Here is a 22,240-nt window from a genome sequence, read left to right as displayed (position 1 = left end):
TTTTCCCCACTATATATTGTATACAGGAGATGTATGCATGTATGTATGTGTGTGTGTGTGTGTATATATATATATATATATAATTAGAGTGCCCCCACTCTGGATGAAGGGATGAAGGAGCACAGGGGCACCTTTGAACAACAGCATGGCCAGTATGGGGGAAGAGGAGTGTTAGATGTACCAGCAGATTTAGATACACTAAATTGAAGCTAAACTCCAGCTCAAACACAGTTACAAAAACAGTCACAGCAACAGTTTTTTATTTCATTTAGGATTATGGTTTTACATCAATGCTGATCATTGTAAGCACCCCTGTCAGTGGTAAATGGTTTGTCTTGATGCTCTACTACATTTGCAGAGGAGCTTATTCTGTTGAAAAAAACAGACTTACTGGCTTGATCGCCAGGTGCAAATAAAGAAAAGCCTAAAAAAGAAAACTAATGCAGATGCCACATCAGTGGTATACTGCAATAAAATAAATGTTTACTTTTGGATTTAATACTTCTTTAATATACTTTACCCTTGAATGCTGTGCGAAGATTGTTTTTAAGTCTCCGCCATATGTGACCACATCTTTCCATTGTGTAGACACCACTACAGTCTAATGTGGTAAGTAAAAACTGTCAGCTTTGCCATGACCCAGTTGCAGCAAATTCAATTCACTAGCTAGTTACATTGTTATATAGTTAGTCTGGTTGAAAAAAAGACACAAGTCCATCTAGTTTAACCAATGACCAATTTTCATTGGAGTTTCTAGAAAATACATTGTACTGTTAAAATTTAGCAAACTGTAAAAAAGTTAGCAGTTTACAGCATGGGGATACTGGTGTTTTATTGCGGTTCACTGTAGTAATAGCTCACTGTCTGACATATGCACTATTGCTTTTTGTAGTTATATTAAAGGAGTTGTAAAGGCAGAAAGTTTTTAGAATGCATTAGGATAAAAAACCTTTTGTGTGTAGCATCCACCCCCCCCTAATTTTACGTACCTGAGCCTTATCTCAAATGTCTAAGCTATTTTGGGACACTCCTCCTGATTGGCTGAGACACAGGAGTGGCTGTCATTCAAAGGCAGTCAGCCAATCAGGGGAGAGAGGGGGCGAGGCCGGGTCGGGGTTCTGTGTCTGAATGGACACAAGGAGCTGTGACTCGGCTACAGTACCCCAATAGGAAGCTGTTGACTGTGGGGGCACTCGATAGGAGGGAGGGGCCAAGGAGCAGCAAAGAGGGACCCGAGAAGAGGAGGATTTGGGCTGCTCTGTGCATAACCAACTGCAAGTCTATATATTATGTGCGTGCATTGTAACCCCCCCAATAAAATGTCACAAAAAACATCCCCCAAAAAATAGTTTAGATGAAAAGTTAAAGGAGACGTACACCCAAAGCAGTTTGTTCTGCACTCCTGTAACCCGCTTTCAGCAGACAGTGGGCTAACGTTACAAACCCGGTCCAGGCTGGGGAAAATTGTGGCCACGTGGCTGCTGAGAGCCTGAGCCAGCCACTTCCTCCCCCTCCACAGCCAAACGCGGGGGGGGGGGTTGGGTGGCAGAGCAGAGAGATGGAGATTGACAGTGAGCAGTGTTTTGACAGACAGAACGATCAGCAGTGTTTGATCGCTCAGTTTTCAGTCTTAGAGCTGGCGGGGGATAAATGCAGTATTGGACCAATGCTGTATCCTGTATGATTTCTTAAAAAAAAAAACTCCCATACTTCTCTTTTAAAAAATATACCTACCTTACACTGCAGCGTTTGCCCATCTTCTTTTTGATAAAGGGAATTTGTAGTCTTTTTCCAGATGTTTATAGGTATGTACTGTATAGCTATGCAGTCAGCATAATTAACTTGTGCCTTATTAATGTGCATTGAAACCTTGTTTCTTGGTATAGGGTTGTACATGGGTCCAGCAATGCTTGCTTGTTATAAATAGTTTAATATATATACACAGTGGGGTTTATTTACTAAAATTGGAGATTACAAAATCTGATGCACACAACCAATCAGCTTCCAGGTTTTATTGTCAAAGCTAAATTGAACAAACTGAGGTTAGAAGCTGATTGGCTACCATGCACAGCTGCACCAGATTTTGCACTTTCCAGTTTTAGTAAATTAACCCCACTGAAAATATTTTCCCAAGCCTTGCTGTAATGCCCAATATTCTCCATATCTTGAAGCGGTAGGTGTGTGAATGGGATCAGTATTGGTTTGTGTCTCTGCGATGATGGAAAGTCTGTATGGTGCGGCGCCTGTTTTTAAAACGTACTGTATATTGTGTTATGATGTGATCACCACTAAAGTTTGATTTTAATGCTTTGTTGTACCTAGCAGTTTTGTATCAATTTTTTAACTCCTTTTAGAATATTCAGTATCTAGTGATGGAGACCCCCTATTATTTGGCATTTTTGTGGCTGTTGCTTCTGTTTTTACTATCTTAATGTGAATACAAAAATTTACTTTTATTAGATTAATAATAGTTTGTCAATGTTAAAAGTTAGCATCTTAAATTTTATTTTCAAATCTTAACAGAAAGTGTTTAAGCTGGCAATAAATGGATTGAAATGTGGCTGGTTCAGCAGTTCTGTAGTGGCCAAACAAGAAAACTTTTGTCGATCAGCAGTTGCGGCGTCAGAAAATACAATTCCCCCCAATCTTTTTTTTTTTTTTTTTTTCCACTCCCAGCCAACCCTATTTTTTGAGCTGGCATCACAAGGGCAGAAAGTGATAATACCATAAATCTAAACACTATTGGCTCTTGGGCATTTTTAGCACACAATAAAACTGCACTTAAACCTTATACTACTGGATAATGGAAAGGTTTGTTTTTGTCATAATAACCATCACCACTGCAGATATACGTAACAGAAGTTTATAGATGTGAACAGAATATTTTTACATTTCTTGTAATTCCACATAATGGGAACAACTTGATTTTTGGACATAGAAAGTTGTGAGTAAGATGTTTTTTTGTTGAGATGATTTGAAAAAAGAGAATTTTGATTTCCAAAACTGTTTATTTTAATGTGTCAAAGTGTCTTTATACTAATTTATTATGTTCAGTACAATTTTTTAATTCTTTACATTTTGGGTCAGGTAAATATTAAATATTGCATATGCAAATGTCATATTTACTATTTCTAGCCAGTAGGTGGTTAAGTTCCACGTGATTACCAAGCTTTACTGTTTTACAAATAAAAAAATACCTGTTTATAGAAGCTAAGATGATGCACACAGCTGGATAAGTCAGAGCAGTGATCGTTCTCCTTCTTCCCTGCACTGTTTGCTCCAGATAGAATTTCAGCAAGCTAAAAAAAAATCACAATAGAAGAGGCAACTGCTGTGCTTTGTGTAAAAAAAAAAAAAAAAAAAACACAATACACTAGTGTCGTGGGTGCAGCCTGTAGTGGGTATATATATATATATATATATATATATAGATATAGAGATATATATATATATATATATATATATATATATATATATATATATATATATATATATATATATATATATCTAGATATATATATCTAGATATATATATCTAGATATATATATCTAGATATAGATATATATATATGTGTGTTTATTATACACAAATTTTAAAGTTGTTGAAAATTCAAAAAACTATACAATTTTCCCCAAATTTTATAGTCACCTTTTAAACAAAGGACACTGCAAAGAATATAGCACAGTTGGGCTCATACATTTACATACCCTGGTGATTTTGTCCTGACATGCACACAAGTTGACACAAAGGGGTTTGAATGGCTATAAAAGGTAACCATCCTCACCTGTGATCGGTTTGCTTGTAATTAGTGTGTGTGTGTATATGAGTTTGAGTTTCTGGACTCCTGACATACCCTTGCATCTTTCATCCAGTGCTGCACTGACGTTTCTGGATTCTGAGTCATAGAGAAAACAAAAGAATTGTCAAAGGATCTGCGGGAAAAGGTAGTTGAACTGTATAAAACAGGAAGAGGGATATAAAAAGATATTCAATGAATTGAGAATACTAGTGAAGTTGGGTGTAGAGGGCGCTCCAATGATAAATTGTAATTGAACTGTGCAAAGAATGAGTGTTCAGATACCTCAAACAGCTACATTAAATTACAAAATAAAGTGCAAAGGTCCATAGGTAAATATGCATAAACAGTGATAAACACAAATAGTGAAACGATGAATGAACCAAAAGGCCATCAAAGTCCCAAACACAAATATCTCTTCTGTGTTGAATTCTTCTAGGCAATAAAAATAGTGGATATTCCTTCACCAACTGAGAGAAATACACCCAACGTGCTCCATAAGTAGATTCTGCTTACCAGAAGGTGATGACCCCTTTAATTAAAAAGCAGGTCAAATGCACTTTAGCAAGATAATGCTTGCAGCAATGGAGAAGACTGTAGATGCAAAAACCCCTCCTCCGCAAAGATTATAGATGGGATATGTAAAAAATATAATGGGAACCAATAGCGTAATCCTGTTTATTTAAAAAGTGGTAAAATACAAATGCCAAATGGCTGCTTACATTACTGGTGCCTTAGCCCGGCACTGGGGCTGTTAGCATGTCGGGTGATCAGATGGTGCCTCGCGGCTCACCCTCGTACCTGGCGTGCGTTCCACCGTCCAGCACGCAACAACCAAAGGGACCTGAAATAGCGTGACCAAAACTCGCCAAGAGTCTTTTACTATATCTGCAACTCATAATACATTAGTGTGATAGTGGGAAGAAAGCTCCTTACACTTGTGGTCATTGGGGAGAAGTCCCTTTACAGATAGTTAAAAATGTTAACGGGTGTCAGTGTGAACTTATCTGAGAGGCAGGAATTTCTCGTTGCTCAAGGAACCCCTAGCAACCTCTGGAGGAACCTTAGGTTTTCATGGAACCCATGTTGAGATACCCTGTTATATGCATTATTTAATTGTATTGATTGGTGTGCTGTATATTTGTTTTTTGTATTTTCAATGTAACAATTGAAGTTGTACTATGTGAAGGAGCATGTTTCAGTCCAAGAACAGTTGCATTTACGTTTATGCTAGTTTGGTTTATTTTTTTCTAGAGATTGTGGTATTTGCAAAAGTTATTTCCTTCTATCAGGAAACTATTATGTTACAATCGATGGTATCTCTGATAGTAGATCTTAAGGTAACGAACATTTATAATGGCTTAATGATGGCAACTTTTTTTTTAATAAAGTACCATTTTTTGCGTTGTAAACAAATGCTGTATAGATGAACCTGTAAAAAAATATAAAAAATCTGTATTCACTGCGAGTAGAAAGCATTTAAGGTTCTCTCCTTTCAAAGTGAAAGCAAAACTAGTGTGTTCCATTTTTTTCATGAAAACTTTGTGTTGCCGAGTAGCTTTATTGTTTGTTGAGAAGTATTTAAAGATTTAATTTATGTATTTATTATTGGAAAATATATATTTTTATGTGATTTAGATGTTTGCATATATTAGTGTAAATTGAACCGCTATAAACTGCTCAGAATAGTACAGATTTGCCACTTCAGAAAAGTTATTTACACAAAATTACTTAAATGAATTGTAAAGGCAGAAGGTTTTTTATCTTAATGCATTCTATACATTAAAATAAAAAGCCTTGTGTGTGCAGCAGCCCCTTCAGCCCCCCTAATACTTGCCGGAGGTCCCTCTGTCCAGCAATGTTCATGAGTGTCTCAGCCATCTGAGATTCTCCCTCCTGGTTGGCTGAGACACAGTAGCGGCGCCATTGGCTGCTGTCAATAAAAGTCAGGTAGCCAATCGGGAGAAAGGGGGGCGGGCTGGGGTTCCATGTCTGAATGAACACAGGGAGCTGTGACTCAGCTTGGATGCCTCCATAGCAAGCTGCTTGCTTTCGGGGGCACTGAACAGAAGGGAGGAGCCAGGATCATAGAAGAGAGACCCAAGAAGAGGTGGATCTGTGCAAATCTACTGCAACAGAGCAGGTAAGTAACATGTTTGTTATATTTTTATAGAAAATAAAATGAGACTTTACAATCACTTTAAAGCAGTGGTCATCAACCCTGTCCTCAGGGCCCACTAAAAGGCCAGGTTTGCAAGATAACTGAAATACATCACAGGTGATATCATTTGCTGCTCAGTGATTGCAGTATTCTAGTCTGCATCTCCCCAAGGTAATACATAAAACCTGGCCTGTTAGTGGGCCCTGAGGACAGGGTTGATGACCACTGCTTTAAAGCATACATAAGAAGAGTTTGTTCCTCATTGTAGGACACAAGGTTTAGTCATTCCCTTATTATCTAAAAACCACCAAAAATCCCTCCATGACAGCACACTTAAACTACAGCATTATCGGTTATAATTTGAGTTTGTACTGAGTTACCCATAGATTGTACATCTCATTTGAAACCTAGGGGAATTTTTTTTTTTCAGTGAAATTAAATTTTGAATAACCTTAACGTAGAACTGTATCTGAGCACCACAAAGCTCATTTTTAATATTCAGAGCAAACTCATCCATCCATGTATGGCTTTATTTTAGTGAGAAATCAACACACCCCTAGCATTTCTAGCTGCGGCCATCTTTAGTAAGGGAAGATTCATGTAGCATTTACAGTGCCTTGAAAAAGTATTCATTCCACTTTAAATGTTCCACATTTTGTTATGTTACAACCAAAAATGTAAATGTATTTTATTGGGATTTTATGTGATAGACCAACATAAAGTGGCACATAATTGTGAAGTGGAAGGAAAATGATAAATGGTTTTCAGAATTTTTTACAAATAAATATCTGAAAAGTGGGGCATGCATTTATATTAAGTCCCCCTGAGTCAATACTTTGTAGGACCACCTTTCACTGCCATTACAGCTGCAAGTCTTTTTGGGGATGTCTCTACCAGCTTTGCAAATCTATTGAGTGACATTTTTTGCCCATTCTTCCTTGCAAAATAGCTCAAGCTCTGTCGGATTGAATGGAAAGCATCCGTGAACAGCAATTTTAAAGTCTTGCCACAGATTCTCAATTGGATTTAGGTCTGGACATTGACTGGGCCATTCTAACACATGAATATGCTTTGATCCAAACCATTCCATTGTAGCTCTGGCTGTATGTTTAGAGTCATTGTCCTGCCGGAAGGTGAACCTCTGCCCCAGTCTCAAGTCTTTTGCAGACTCTAATAGGTTTTCTTCTAAGATTGCCCTGTATTTGGCTCCATCCATTTTCCATGTCCCTGCTGAAGAAAAGCATCCCCACAACATGATGCTGCCACCACCATGTTTCATGGTGGGGATGGTGTGTTCAGTTTTATATGCAGTGTAATTTTTCTGCCACACATAGCGTTTTGCTTTTAGGCCAAAAAGTTAAATTTTGGTCTCATCTGACCAGAGCACCTTCTTCCATATGTTTGCTGTGTCCCCCACATGGCTTCCTGCCAACTGCAAACGGAACTTCTTATGGCTTTTTTTCAACAATGGCTTTCTTCTTGCCACTCTTCCATAAAGGCCAGATTTGTGGAGAGCACGACTAATAGTTGTCCTGTGGACAGATCTTCCCATCTGAACTGTGGGTCTCTTCAGCTCCTCCAGAGTTACCATGGGCCTCTTGGCTGCTTCTTTGATTAATGCTTTCCTTGCCCAGCCTGTCAGTTTAGGTGGATGGCCATGTTTTGGTAGGTTTGCAGTTGTGCCATACTCTTTCCATTTTCAGATGATGGATTGAACAGTGCTCCCTGAGATGTTTAAAGCTTGGTATTTTTTTTTATAACCTAACCCTGCTTTAAACTTCTCCACAGCTTTATCCTTGATCTGTCTGGTGTGTCCCTTGGCCTTCATGGTGCTATTTGAGCACTAAGATTCTCTAACAAACCTCCGAGGGCCTCACAGAACAGCTGTATTTATAAAATCCACAAAAGCTGTTAAGCTGAGAAAGCCCCTCCTCCTCCAGATGAATGAAAAAAAATGCCCATGAAGACTCATGGGATGTATGACATCATTACGACCTAGGCCAGAAACCAGGAAGTAACTGAAGAAATGTAAAAAAAAAAAAGAAGAAGAAAATAAAAACAAGCTAAAATGTCATGTCCTTTCCTGTATATTTACTAATACTAGCATCATAATGATTACAAATCGGTAATGTTCATTGAGAGAGTTTCGTCCTACTTTAAATAAGGACTAGTAACATTGGACTAGTTGCTCTATAGCATGTACACGTTCTTTGTTTAGTTCCTCCAAGTGACCTTAGGGCCCTTTGGTATCTATGCATTTTTCCAGAAAATGCTTTCATAAAAGTGCATGTAAAGTAAAACTATAGTAGTCTTAAACTAGTTTTTTGTCTGCATTTGAATAGCTGTTCTGTGTGCAAGGTGTGGGATGCCAGTTGTTGACCTGCTAACTTTTAGGTTAGAAAGCAAGTAACAGGTTTGTAACCAGATGCAGGGATTCTCTGGTAAAAGCAGGGAATACTCTGATGGTTCTGTGGGATCAGTACAGTATGATCTATGCCTGCCCTACTCTGAAACTCCTTCCTTGTCTACTCTGCAAGATTAAGATGCAGAGCAATCCTCATACCCAGGTGGATGTGCTACTCTGACCTAATCAATCTTTGGGAAGACATCTTGTGGGTCCTTCCTGATTGACTGGATCTCTTGTCCAAAGGAGCAGTTTACCACCCTGCCTTTCGGTCGCTTGGCTTTATTGACATGGTTGTTGAAGCCTAAGTCTTCATAGACGGGTCTCTCTGATTTGGTAATTCCTGCACAGATAAAAGTTAGGAAGTCTAACTCATGCAAGATCTACCATTGACATGGAAGGCTCACTTCGCCTGCTGTTAGGAAAGCTTTCTCCCCAGGATATACTCCTTGGGAAGAATCCTAACCTTTTTACAATAAGGCTGGGTTTACACATATGTGAATTGGATGCGGCTTACATCGCATCCAATTCGCAGAACATTTGAAAATATCTTCTTTTCAATGGGTCTGGTTCACATATATGCGTTGCTTTCGCACTCCGCATTGCACAAAAAATGAGTGTGTTTTCTAGGCAGTGCAGTGCGAATTGCAGGCACCTAAGCTTCAATGAGAACGCATCTGATTCTCAGATGTGTTCCGTTCTGAACACAAATGCTTTCCCCCTCCTCACTACACCCCTCCCAGGTCCGCTGATCCGCAGCCACAATGTAGAGGAACCGCTGAATGAATCATTTTTATCTTCGCAGGGAAACCGGAGCTGCAATTCACATCAGACTAGTGTGAACCCAGCCTAAGCCTGTATCAGCATTTGGCCCTGAGTACCATTGAGGGGCACATCCTGGCTCTTGTCATTTTATTCTAAAGATTGTCTTTCATTTAGCTCCTCCTGCACAGCCACCAGTGAAATGGTATTTTAGTTTGTATTTTTTCTCAGCTCTTTAAAGGAGTTGTAAAGGCAGAAGGTTTTTTATCCTAATGCATTAAGATAAGTCTTCTGTGTGTAGCAGCCTCCCCAGCACCCATTAATACTTACCTGAGCCCCATCTTTCTCCAGCAATGTCCATGAATGTCTAAGCTGTCCAGGACACTCCTCCTGATTGGCTGAGACACAGCAGCTGTGCCATTGGCTTCGGTGGCTGTCAATCAAAATCAGTCAGCCAATCAGGGGGATGGGGCATGGCCGAGGCTCCGTGTCTGAATGGACACAAAGAGCTTTGACTCAGCTCTAGTGCCCCCCTAGGAAGCTGCTGACACTGGGGGGGGAGGCACTCGATAGGAGGGAGGGGCCAGGAGCAGCCAAGAGGGACCTGAGAAGAGGAGGATCTGGGCTGCTCTGTGCAAAACCAACTGCACAGAGGAGGTAAGTATGTTTTTTTTGTTTGTTTTTTAACGAGCCTTTACAATAACTTTAAAGGCTGCCTTTTCAGCCTACTAGGGATATTCCCTTTTATACTTTTCACACTGCTCCATGTAGAAAAAAAAACACAATAAAAATGTATGTGTCTTTTTAGCGCGTTTTCTATTTGTTTGACTCCATCCATGCACCTGTGGAACATGGACACGTGACTTAAAAAGAGCACCAAAAACATTTTTGATGCATTTTTTAAACTTTTTCCATTCATTTCAATTGGGAGGTTTGCTCTTGGTGCGCACCAAAAATGCAACATGCAGGATGTTTAAAAAGGCACCACACCCACAGCACATTGGGGTGAAGAGTTCCATAGGATTTAGAGTAATACATTTTTGTTCAGCTTTTTAAACCCCAAAAGTGAATCAAAAACTGATCAGTGTTAATGGTCATCCCCCTGTTTTACTTACCTGAGCCCTGGAACTTGTCCATCCGGGGACGCACTGTCCCTCTGCCCGGGGTTCCGGCTCTTGATTGGATAGATTGATAGCAGCGCAGCCATTGGCTCCCTCTGCTGTCAATCAAATCCAGTGATCGGGGGGCGTGGCCGAGTCATACATTCGGCTGCTATGGGCGCGAATACTGGACTCAGGAGCGCGTCCGCAAGGTAACCCCCTCGGGAGATCGTTTCTCCTAGGGGGTTTTCTGATGTGTGGAGGAGCTGTGAGAGCTGCCGACCCCAGAAGAGGATGTTCGGGGCCAAACGAGCTGCACAGTGGAGGTAAGTATGACATTTTTGTTGTTTTAAAAAAAAACGAACCCTTACAATCACTTTAACCACAAAGTTGCTTTTTTTGTTGCCATCCCCTCTGTGAGCCTTGTGTCTGAACTGACAGCCTTGTCCTGTAAGGAACCCTTTCTGGTCTTGCACAAGGTAAAGTGGCATGGAGGCCTAGAGCTCTCTTTCTTCCTAAGGTGGTTTTACTTTAACTGGGACATTGTGCCTTCATCTCCTGTACATCAAAAGGAAATTTTCACTCAATGCCTGGCAGATATATAGGCAGGTTTACCTTTCAGCCACTGCTTCCATTATAAAAAATTGACTCTTTGTGTCGTTCCTGATAGTCCTCCCCAAAGGAGAACCGGCTATCGTTCCAACATTTCACGATGACAAATCATCATAGAGGCTTATGTTCTTAAGGACGGGTTCCCCCAATCTATTGTGTCTCTGAGTGCTTCTTGGGTTTTTACCGTATCAGACAAGTGTTTCCCAGATTTGAAAAGCTGGAAGCTGGTCTTGTGTTTAATTGTTCTCTAAGTTTTACCAGATGAATGTTCTGGCCTCATCTGATGCCAGCCACAGGCGTTAAGTCCTTCAGGCAGCTCTTTGAACTGCTGGCTGCCCCCAGTCCTATTGTTTTTGTTATAAGTGCCTTGTAGTTGGTATTGTGAACCCCTCAGACTGCTTTTGGACACCAGAATTGTCTCTGAATAACTGAATCCTGTGTTCTATAATGAACTCTCAAGAAACAGATTTTAAGGCTACTACAGAAGAATGTAGTTTTTCCCATTCAACCCATTAAATCGGATACGATCTGTTAAAAGTACCTCTAGCATAATTTTGTTTACCATTGTGTCCACTATGAGACAAACTACATGTATTTTTTGCCCCATGTTTCTAAGTGCTTTCTAAGCCTAGTTATGAGTACCGACCTGCCCCTTCCTGCCATGTCAGATCCAACAACAATGTTGAAGGCGATGGTTGATAGCTACAGCTTGTCTCTGCTGTGATCACTTTCCTGAGACAAGCAACGGGAAGAGGAATGCAGAGGGAGCGTCAGCCTTTGCATTCCTCTTGTCTCAGAAGTAACAGATATTTTCACATACCTAAACAATTTTTTTTTTTTTTTTTTAAGTGTATAAGTTATAGAGTTGGTGAACAAAGCTTTATCTGTAATGTAAAATACTTATATGCTTCTGTCCACACTGCTGAACACCACTTCATTGTAAAGGAAGTGTCTTGTGTCCTGCACTGCGTTCAGTGGTTTCTTCAACTGTCACCATGCCACTACCTTTACCTGTAATGATGCGGAGGTTGGCTGGAGAAACTACTAAATGTAGTAGGTGACACATAAGATTAGAACTTTCGGAAACTACTTCAGAAAAGTATTTCTTTACAATGAACCAGTGTTCAGCAGGGCAAGCACCAGATGTAGGTATTTACTTTATTATTTTTTTTACAGGTTTATTCATCAACTTTGTGTAAGTAACAAGGTTGTTTAAAGTGTCACTAAACCCACATCACAAAAAAACTATGCATACATGGTGTATTACATGCTGTTCATTCTCATCCAGTCACTATGAGATGCATTTTCTGTATCCTGCCAAAAACCTTGTTGATCCTGCTGCTGTCTATCTCCACCAGCTGTATATCGATTGGGAAATAGGTATTTCGATGTTTTTTATTTTATTAAAATAATTACAGTGCCATCATCCATATACAGAAATAGAAGGGACATTGTAAATTAAACAGTGCTTGTTTAGTATCACTTTAAGATATAGGTGTTTTTCTTAAATGGTCCCTATATTGCTAATCACCGTGAGCAAGCCATGCAGTTTAAACTATATTTAGCCAATCTCCCCTTTGTTAAGCCATACCCACTGTTGCAGTGGTAAGTCAGAGCCATTGATATTTCTGCTTACACTTGTTTGGTTTTGTTACACTCAAAAGGTGGCAACCCTACACACCCTGTTGTAAGTTTTTCATGATGAAAGGTTTATCTAGATGACATTCTAATATGTATAAAAAGATCTATGAATTATTGACTACAACTTGACTTGCACTCTGCTGTCACATGCTTTAGTGTTCATGAGCCCTTTAACATACATGTGTTCCCTTAGGAATCCATTTTGCAATCAGACTGTGACCTATGGTAAAACAGCACAAAGAAAATGTGTCCCAGGTAGTCTCACAAGTGTACATGCCAGGTTAAGCAGTTATCAAGCACAGAACACAGCCTGTCAAAGAAAATATATTCAGGAATAATTTGACATTTTATGGATTGTGCCATGAGCATGTATGCAAATTCAAACTAGGCAAATAGTAAATGGACATTAGCTTTTATTAGCAAAAGGTTCAATTTTTAGATATGGTGGACGTTAAGTGCTATTTTTGTACCTTTTTAATAGCATCTCAAGCAACACATCTAACCTCATAGGCAGTCAAATGAATACCAAGAAAACTTCCATTTGACTCATTTCATGTCCAAATAGTACTAGGCTAATTTCCAAATTTATGCTAGACAGTTTCAGTTCACAGTAGTCTAAAACATTTAACTGCTTTAAAGAATTCAGTTAGTGTTGGTTCTAGGGTGTGCGCCAAATCACACCTGCCCCTGCAAGCTTATAATCCATGCCATATAGTTCCTCTAGAGGTACCACTTTGCTGGGTATGCTGTAGCTACCCGTGTTGGCACCAGTGACATCAGTGGGAAATCTATTGACGCCTACACAGAAGGGACCTCTGGTTGCTGAGACTTGAGCTCTTCAGGCAGAAGCAAACACAATTTACATGCAGTTTGCTCTAGTACTATTAGTATTTGTCGCTGAAAACCTCTGCATAACATCCTAAATTTAAAAAAATTGATTACAGTGGGGCAAAAAAGTATTTAGTCAGGCACCAATTGTGCAAGTTTTCCCACTTAAAAAGATGAGAGAGGCCTGTAATTGTCATCATAGGTATACCTCAGCTATGAGAGACAAAATGTGGAAACAAATCCAAACAGTCACATTGATTTTTGAAAGAATTTATTTGCAAATTATGGTGGAAAATAAGTATTTGGTCAATATTAAAAGTTCATCTTAATACTTTGTTATATATCCTTTGTTGGCAATGACAGGTCAAACGTTTTCTGTAAGTCTTCACAAGGTTGTCACACACTGTTGCTGGTATGTTGGCCCATTCCTTCATGCAGATCTCCTCTAGTGCTGTGATGTTTTGGGGCTGTCGCTGGGCAACACAGACTTTCAACTCACTCCAAAGGTTTTCTATGGGGTTGAGATCTGGAGACTGGCTAGGCCACTCCAGGACCTTGAAATGCTTCTTACGAAGTCACTCCTTCGTTGCCCGAGCGGTGTGTTTGGGATCAATGTCATGCTGAAAGACCCAGCCACCTTTCATCTTCAATGCCCTTGCTGATGGGAGGAGGTTTGCACTAAAAATCTCACGATACATGGCCCCATTCATTCTTTCATGTACATGGATCAGTCGTCCTGTTCCCTTTGCAGAGAAACAGCCCCCAAGCATGATGCCACCCGCATGCTTCACAGTAGGTATGGTGTTCTTTGGTTGCAACTTAGAATTCTCTCTCCTCCAAACACGACGAGATGTGTTTCTACCAAACAGTTCTACTTTGGTTTCATCTGACCATATGACATTCTCCCAATCCTCTTCTGGATCATCCAAATGCTCTCTAGCAAACCTCAGACGGGCCCGGACATGTACTGGCTTAAGCAGGGGGACACGTCTGGCACTGCAGGATCTGAGTCCTTGGTGGCGTAGTGTGTTACTGATGGTAGCCTTTGTTACATTGGTCCCAGCTCTCTGCAGGTCATTCACTAGGTCCCCCCGTGTGGTTCTGGGATTTCTGCTCGCCGTTCTTTTGATCATTTTGACCCCACGGGTGAGATCTTGCGTGGAGCCCCAGATCGAGGGAGATTATCAGTGGTCATGTATGTCTTCCATTTTCTAATTATAGCTCCCACAGTTGATTTCTTCACACCAAGCTGCTTGCCTATTGCAGATTCAGTCTTCCCAGCCTGGTGCAGGTCTACAATTTTGTTTCTGGTGTCCTTCGACAGCTCTTTGGTCTTCACCATAGTGGAGTTTGGAGAGTGAATGTTTGAGGTTGTGGACAGGTGTCTTTTATACTGATAACAAGTTCAAACAGGTGCCATTAATACAGGTAATGAGTGGAGGACAGAGGAGCCTCTTAAAGAAGAAAATACAGGTCTGTGAGAGACAGAAATCTTGCTTGTTTGTAGCTGACCAAATACTTATTTTCCACCATAATTTGCAAATGAATTCTTTCAAAAATCAGACAATGTTATTGTCTGGATTTATTTCCACATTTTGTCTATCATAGTTGAGGTATACTTATGATGACAATGACAAGCCTCTCTCATCTTTTTAAGTGGGAGAACTTGCACAATTGGTGGCTGACTAAATACTTTTTTGCCCCACTGTATATTGCAAAAAGCACAAAGAAAATTAAAGCCATATAGCTAGATTTACATTTTGGTGCAGAGAGGTTAGAGCCACTTGTGGGTTTTTGTGCTTATTCTTTTGGCATCTAGCATTTTTGTATCTGTATTCCCTAGCAACTGATTTTATATGTTTAAGCATTGAAATAAAGTTCCTGTACATCTATGGATAGATATCGAACCTCTGTGTTGGCATAACTGTAAAAATCCTAAACCCACACTGATGGCTTAAATAAAGCATTGATGATATACAGCTGTTCAGTCTTTCACCATTTAAGCCAATGATAATCACATCATGATGAATTTTTCCAGTTCCTGACTTCCCTTGCAACTCTGTTACCTAATATATCTGAATAGAGGAGCACATTAGTTGTGGGTTTACATTCATAAAACAGTAAGTAAGCTGTTTTTGGCATGTTTTTACTTCTACCTCGTCCTTCCAAAGAAAGAGGAAATCTGGTTACTCCACAACCCCCCCCCCCCCCCCCCCAAGCCATTTTCAATGTTACTAATTTGTAGTTGGCGCAGTCAAGAGTTTGGCTAAGCAGGCCATAGTCCTAGGAGTTTAGTTGTCCAGATTTATTCTGTCTGCCTTGTAGTACCTGTGAAGGCAGAGTGCACCATAAGCAGAACATTTGGCTTGTCCATGAAAAGGGGGCAGGAGGGCAACACAGGCCAACTTTGCTGAAGCCACACAACCCAGAGGATGCAGGGGTGATTGGTTTTCCAATGTTTTTGATCAGTGATTACTTAGACTCCTGTTTGACTTGTGGATCTTGTCTATCCCATAGACATGAGATTGTCATCATCATGAAATCAGGCCAAAAATGGCACCTCAAGTCTGTGTTTAACTTTGGTTAATTTATTTTTTCAGGGGGGAAATCATAGCTAACCAAGACTTTGCCCTGTGAAAAATCTTTCAGGTCCCTACCTAGAATAGTTGAGGTGAGATGGAGATGAGACATGGGACATTATCTGCCTGCCTCTCTACCTCAGCTAATCTGAGGAAGCCTTGTATTCATTGATAAAAATATATAGTTTCCTGTGTGTGGCTGAGCACTGCTCAGCCCAGCTCGATTTTATTCCTGGAAATGGATGAAAAGTCCCTGTACCACTGCCAGAACGCAGCGCTGTACGTATTCTTCATGTAGCTAATACTTCACACAGTTTATGCACCACTGACAGCATCAGCGTCTCATAGTAAATAAAATGGTTCATTTGGGTCAGCTTGGCCTAAGCAAATAATTTAAAACTATTGATAACAAAGCTAGAGTTAGGCTCTAAGGGTGTTATTTAAGAGGTAAAGCATTATTCCTACTGCTGTTATATTTTATATTGCTTCTCCATCTTCCTATGCAGGTAAATTAAATCTTGGTTTCAGCAACTGGCATATGGGATTTACGGCAATCTACTGTGGAAGGATTGAACTACATGCTTCTTTTTAATATTGAGTAGGAGGAGTAGTTGAAGCCAAGTTGTGTGATTAGCCTTGTAAAAGATCTAGATGCCAGTTCTTAAGATTCAGTTTTTTATGTTAAGTTATTCTGAAACAGCCCCTTATTTTACTCGGAGTACCCAGCATAATAGTGTGTAAAACACCAGCAATTACTGTATTCATTCACATGGATAGATAGCAAGTAGCTGGAATCCATAACTTTTATGGCAGTTTTGATAACTTTGGATAACTTTACAACATGTCATGAGTGGAACTGGGTAGGTCACGTTGAGCCATATCGTAATCAGCTACAGGTCATAGTGACATGATAATATTGTTAACTTCCCATACACCTATGATTTTTTCTGTAACTTACGTCAATTACTTTCCTTAAAAATATGTTTTTAGTTTAAGTTAGTCTCTTTCAACTAGGGTTCCTTCAGGTGTGGCTTGGCAAAATGCCTGATAATTGCCCAAAAATTGTATACAAGTCCGTGGGTGGATCAAGCCTGCCTTTTAGTTAGCTGCCGGCGTCGTAACAACCAATGTCATTGGTTGATAAGTAGGACATTGGGCGCCTGCACAGCATCCTTGTTTGCCCTCCCCTGACCCTCTCCATCAGCACTGAGGTCACATGAGCTGAGTGGGGGAGAGGAGAAACATTGGAATACTAGTCAGTACCAGTGTGCAAAAGTGTGTTTTGCTTTGGAAGAATAAATTGCCTCGAACGTTGGGTGTCCTACATGTGTGTGGATGCTGCTGCGTTCTGTAAAACTATTAGTTTCTTTTTTTTTTTTTTTTTTATATATTTTAGAATGGGGTGCCTCAAGATTTGTGCACAATTTTAAAGGGTGCCTTGACTGAAAAAGATTCGGAAGGACTGGTTTAAGCACATGACTGTGAATATAAGTTTACAATCAGTTTGTTTTTTTTGTGGAAAGTAGTGTCTTTCTAGGGCATACTCCACATCAAGTGGACGTTCCAGTTTTGTTTTCAGTTCCCAGGATTTGGTCCACAGTTTAGCATTCTCAGGCGTTATGCTGGCCATACATGGATCAAAATTTGGCCAGTTCAGCAGGGACTGACCGAATTTTGATCCATGTATGGGCACTGTGGTTGTACAGAAGGCGATCTCCCTGCAACCACCCTGTCTCATTTTTGCCACTCAATTAGCACTACCAGCTATAGCCTGATCAGCGTGTTCTGATGGTGGGAATGTCTCCCTATCGGAATACAATAGCAGGAGGATTCCCTCATCTACCTTGGGTGTGTGGATGGGGAAAACGGGCCGGTTGAATAACAAAAACCTGACTCATGTATGGCCTGCCGTCGAATAATATGATTTTCTATGATATTTGCTTGGCTATACTACCCAATGGTCAGTTACAGTAATTTCTTAGTGAGCAAGTGACTCAATGGGGTTTTTGGAGGAATTTTACTATGACTCGTAAATTAAACCTAAACTATACATATAAGTATATATTTTTATTTATGTATCAGGGCTGTTTATTTTATTTATAAAATATGTATAAGAATATATGTAAAAGCGCTGCGTAAATTGACGGCACTATATAAGTACCTGAAATAAAAAATAAAATGATTGTGAACTGTATGCTTCTAATTTGTTCTTACATACAATCTAATTGAAGTAATTTGTAGAGCATGAGTAATTCAGACTGTATTGGTGCATCAAGGCAGTGTCTAGATGACGCTTTTCACCACAATAGAGCATGCTCAGTGTGCAGCACACTTTGTTTCAAGTGCGTGAGATGGCAGAAGATCTTTCTTGGTTGGTGATGGTGGTGTTTACAGTTTGTGGTAAGAGATGCAGTAATTTAGTGCCATATTTTTAAGTGCACATAGATGGTTTGATAATGAATTTTGAGCTGTTTGAGATTATTTGCTGATTGTTATACTTAAAGGTGTATAGAATATTGAAATGTACTTTTCGTGAAATTAGTTACTGAAGTAGTCAGGTCATCCAAATCTTGTACTGATTTTTTTCCTAGATTCATAAGTAACTTGTTATTTATTGTAGACTTGTAGTAGTAATGCGCAAACTGTTGGCACTATATAAATCCTGTATAATAATAATAATGGTAATGTTTTCCTGTAGTGTATTCGTATAGCTTAAATATCGCTACCACTACCCTTACCTTATTTTATTTAACTTGCTAAATAAATTATATGAGTTCTAAATAGTAACTGTAGAGGGAATGCTTGCTGATCATTCTAGAAAAGGTATTTAATCTAACAGCAGGTTAAGAAAGATCTTACAATTGTAATGATTGCTGTGGAGATGTGATTGTAGTATACAAAAATTGGAGAGAGCAAAATCTGGTGCAGCTCCGCATAGACACCAATGAGCTTCCAGAGTTTTTTTTTTTTTTTTTTTTTAAAGCTTAATTGAACAAGCTGACGTTAGAAGCTTATTGGCTACCATACGCAGCTGCATCACATTTTGCACTCTTCAGCTTGTTCAACCCCAGAGTGTTCTTGCCTTGAAATAAAAGAAAGATGGATTAAAAAAACATCACTTGCAATCTAGTTTCTTCAAAATGAAATTCAGTTTACAAAAACTGTTGTGGACATGTAGGTGAACCCTTTTTTAAAATCTATATTTTAAGTGGGAATGCTGTTAACAATAAGGATGGCCGCAACGATTTTGCAATTAGGGCACTTTCACACTGAGGCGCAGGGGCGTCGGTGGTAAAGCGCCGCTAGTTATAGCGGTGCTTTTCACCTGCTAGCGGGGTGCTTTTAACCCCTGCTAGCAACTTTTAACCCCCAGCAGTGCCGCCGAGGCGTTTTGCAGGCGCTTTGGCGGCGCTGCCCATTGATTTCAATGACAGGGGCGCTTTAGGGGCGGTGTACATTATTATACAGAAGGATTACCAGATGTGATTTAAAATGTATCCTATACCAGTTTAAATCTGACCATGAACATCCAATTCTTTAACCAGTTCCAGACCGCCCACCGCACATTTACTGCATACCTGTACGTTATTTGCAACTTCCGAGTCTGGGGCATGCGCCCCGCCTGCAACCTGCTCCCGCTGTGATTGGACACATGGAGAGCCAATTAGCGGGTCCGGCAACCGTTCTGTCACAGAGGAAGAGAGAGATCTGTGATTCCGGCTAATCAGGAACACTGATCTCTCTCTTCCTCTAGTCAGTCCATCCCCCACACAGTTAGAAAGCATTCCCTAGGAGTACACTTAAACCTTTGATTGCCCCTGATGTTAACCCCTTCCCTGCCAGTGTCATTTATACAGTAACAGTACATTATTTTAGCACTGATCACTGTATTGGTGTCACTGGTCCCCAAAAAGTGTCCGCTGCAATGTCGCAGTCCCGCTAAAAATCGCTGGTCGCCGCCATTACTAGTAAAAATAAAAATGCCAGAAAAATATCCCATAGTTTGTAGATGCGATAACTTTTGCGCAAACCAATCAATATACGCTAACTTGGATTTTTTTTTTAACAAAAATATGTGGCAGAATACATATTGGCCTAAATTCATGAAGAAATTAGATTTTTTACATATTTTTATTGGGTATGTTTTATAGCAAAAAAATAAAAACCACAGAGGTGATCATATACCACCAAAAGAAAGTTCTATTTGTGGGGAAAAAAAGGACATCAATTTTGTTTGGGTACAACCTTGCACGACCGCGCAATTGTCAGTTAAAGTAACGCAGTGCCGGTCATTAAGGGGGTAAATCCTTCTGGGGCTGAAGTGGTTAAGCAAAAGTAGCAAAATGAATAGAAATTTTTTGAAAAGCACCAAATAACTTTATTCATATACATTGATAAATGTATGCTTAATAATAATAATAATAATAATTATTATTATTATCTCCTCAGAATTCAACCAGTCCGGCAACTCTATAGCTGAAACACCCTTTCTGTTTCTGTACACCTGTCCTGGGAAAGTGTGTAGGAGAAATGACATATCACTCAGGTATGTAACATGCACTATAAAATGTATGGGGAATGTAGTGACTAGTATTCCACTTAACTTGGGAATACATACTTTGATGATTAATTCCATCAGCATTTATTTAAGACTTTCTAAAATGGACGCTATCTTGTTATATCATGTCTCTTATCCGGTGCAGATACTTCTCTATTTTTCTTTAGCTGCTAGCAAAAATGTGTCCTTTTGTTAAATGAAACTTAATTGTAAAAGGTAGCAGAAAGTACTTACCATCTCTTTAGAATATTGACCTGAACAGGTATGCTCATGGTAATTGTTTTATTTATGGCAGTCACTCTCAATATGGAGGGGCAGTGCCCCTTTCAGATCCAAATACCTCAGATATTTCCTCCCTGTTTCTTTCTACACTAGAATATGGAAAATATGATGGTGACAAAAGCATTTTTTGAATATGCATTTTTTTTTATAATACATGTAACCAGAGGCATAGTATAGGGTATGTTATTTGCCTTCATACTTTGGTCCAGATGAGTAGTTTGAGGAGCCTTCTTTAAAATTAAATTAATAAATGTGGCACAAATAAAAAGTCCACAAACCCTTGTTATGCAACAATTACTGTAATCATTGTTTTGGAACAGAATAACAACTCCCACACAACTGAAAAAAAACACAGCTAAACACACAGTCAGAATAATATATATATAGTATTTTGACTGTTATATATATATCTCACAGAAGTGAGTACACCCCTCACATTTTTGTAAATATTTTATTATATCTTTTCATGTGACATGTATGAGCGCCACCCTTTGGGCCCCTTCTGCTAATTTTGCGTTTGGTGAGCATTGATTCCGAGCAAGCGTGTTTGTACTTTTGACTTTTGTGTGACGGATTTGTGTACTGACCATACCAAAATCTGACGTCAAACCATTGTCCCCAAAAATTTACTATCCTATCATTCAACATTTGTTGGACACAATTGTCAAAAGGATTTTAGGGCAACAGTCTGTCAACAGACAATCCCCTGCCAACAATCGCACTGTGTGTACGAGGCTTAAGGAGCAAATATCACCAACTTTCTTAGTCAAGAGCCTGGCCCCAACCCTCTCACCTCCTAAGGCCCCATACACACTATTAGATTTTCTGCAGATTTTTGTCTTCAGATTTACCAAAACCATGTAGTGCAAGGGCCTGCCTGATTGCATACAAATTGGAATTCTTAAGGTTTGACCTCATATTATATGGTTTTGGTAAATCGGAAGACAAAAATCTGCAGAGAATCGAATAGTGTGTATGGGGCTTTAGCCTTACCCTCATGAGCATAGCTTCATCATAACGTGATAGGCCAATAGTGAGAACGTGTGGAAGGGCAAGGCTCTCAACCTTTGAAGCTGATTCACCAGGTACCAGATTGTTTCCAGATTTGGGACACCCTGGGTGCTAAAATGGAGAAGGAACCTGTTGTACGGGCACCTGAAGGGCTAAAGCAGCGTTTTTTACTTCTGGTCATAAGTCATGTTGGAATTCCCTGGGAACAATGGTAATCACAAAGGACCTTCCCTTATTAGAACATGATTTGTTGCTATGAAAGCACAGGAATGAAATATACAGAGGTATGATTAGAGCGACTTTTGTTGTGAAGAAAAACACATACTTTCAATTTTTACACTCTCATAATGAGAAGTTGGATTGTAAACGGTTATAAGAATATATTTCTTGGTTGCCATTTCTGATGTCATGAGGAAATGTGTTTGAAAAATCATTCTAATTTATATGTCCACCCTCTTCCGAAGCAGACATGCTGCTGCAGTTTGTGTGATTAACATGTCAAGTA

This window comes from Aquarana catesbeiana, linkage group LG03 (genome assembly GCF_042186555.1).
Source record: "Aquarana catesbeiana isolate 2022-GZ linkage group LG03, ASM4218655v1, whole genome shotgun sequence".
Taxonomy (NCBI): domain Eukaryota; kingdom Metazoa; phylum Chordata; class Amphibia; order Anura; family Ranidae; genus Aquarana; species Aquarana catesbeiana.
Note: the sequence above shows the minus strand (reverse complement) of the source record.